Source organism: Elephantulus edwardii, unplaced genomic scaffold, assembly GCF_000299155.1.
Source record: "Elephantulus edwardii isolate Elephantulus edwardi_28Jun2011 unplaced genomic scaffold, EleEdw1.0 scaffold00249, whole genome shotgun sequence".
Lineage (NCBI taxonomy): Eukaryota > Metazoa > Chordata > Mammalia > Macroscelidea > Macroscelididae > Elephantulus > Elephantulus edwardii.
The window spans coordinates 665,759-667,486 of NW_006399999.1; positions in this window are offsets into that span (position 1 = coordinate 665,759).

Here is a 1,728-nt window from a genome sequence, read left to right on the forward strand (position 1 = left end):
GGATTGATTCAGTGACTGGGATAATTGGCATGGGAGTGTCAGAGACAGTGCGATTGGCACAGGACAGAGCGGAGTTTAGGGCTGTTGTACATAGGGTCTCTATGAGTCGCAGGCGACTCGACGGCACATAACAACAACAACAACAACAACATTCTTCAGTGAGAAAGTTCTGCCTAAATTAAGTCAATTTCTTTTCAACCTAGTTATGCTTAATAATGGGGCTGGCAGCCATATTAATTTCCCTTTGATTAGTGGATCCACACTATGCTTTGTCAAAATAATTCTATCTTTATACAGTGAATGAGCTCAATTAAGTGCCAGACATGAAGTCATATGGGATATTACAAGCAACTTCTCAACACTTGATTACCTGAGGACTGATGAGTCTCCTTGGATATTAACCACCTGATGCTACTGAAAGAACAGAGACTGCAAATGTGACTGGGAGACAGGATATCAGCATCATAGGCCAACTCAACTAGCAGGCTTTCTGTAGCTCACTCAGATCCAGGATGTTTGGATCCTGTCTCTAGCCAAAACTGTTCTACCTCCTGTTTTCATAGTCACACAAGCCGAAAACTTGGAGAGTCATCTCTGACTCTTACCTTTAACTCCCCATTGGCCTCCTCTAGTCCTCCAACAAAGTCTTGTCATTGATGGAAAAAATAAATTCAATTCTGTCTCCTTCTCTCTGTCCTAACAAATATTTCGACAACAGATTCTTTTCCTATCTGGCTCAATTATTGATATATACTTCTAAAGGATCTGTCCTTTTTTTTTTGTCTCATTGTCATTGGGGTTTTTTAATCTTTTTTAAATACAAATTTTTATTTTAATTGTGATTTTAACAAAAGTTTACAGAAAAGTTAGATTTTCATTCAATCATTGTTGAACAATTTATTCCCTTCCCTCCTTCCTCCTCCCCAAGCTGACTTTGTTTAAATACTAGTTTATTTATAAAATTAGAATACATTGTTTTCAAGAACAGATTCTTCCAAATTTTAATATTTTCAATTTCCCTTTTTAAAATTATTTCATTGTTGTACATATTCTTCCCTCTTCCTCCCTAATCACATCCATCAGTCCACTTTTTTTATCAGTCCACTTTGCAAAGCACATCTTATTGCAGATTGATGTGTACTCTGTCTTTTAAATGATTACAATCTTTCTAAAGTGTATGACTATGTCACTTTCCTATCTAAAACTTTCAATGACTCCCTGTAAACAAATCCTTAAATTTAGCGCATGTGGCTCATCCCAGACTGACTGACTTTTTGGTTTCCAGTCACTCCTCTACACATCAGCCAAATATTCACCATTTCCTGATCATGTAACACACTAAAGAAAAAATTTAAAAAAGGAAAGCCTTTCTTTTTTTTGCTTCCCCTTTGTAAAACACCCTTTGCCTCTATGTTTAGCCATGGAAATCCTATTCACCCTTCCAAGCACCAGCTTTAAATGTCACTTCTATGAAACTATTTCCTCAGCCAGCAGACATAACCCCCTGACTACAGATTTTTTTAAAATTTATGTTGTTTATTTTTCATTTCAATGAACATCTACAGAGATTTTGGGATTCCATTCATTCATTGTTGCACCCTTCTCTGACTACAGATTTTTAAATACACACCCTTCAGCAGGCCTTCACACATGGGTCTTTGTTAGCCAAAAGGGGCAAAAGTCCAGCTGACACCTGCTTGGGGGGCGGGGGGAGGACTAATATCACAA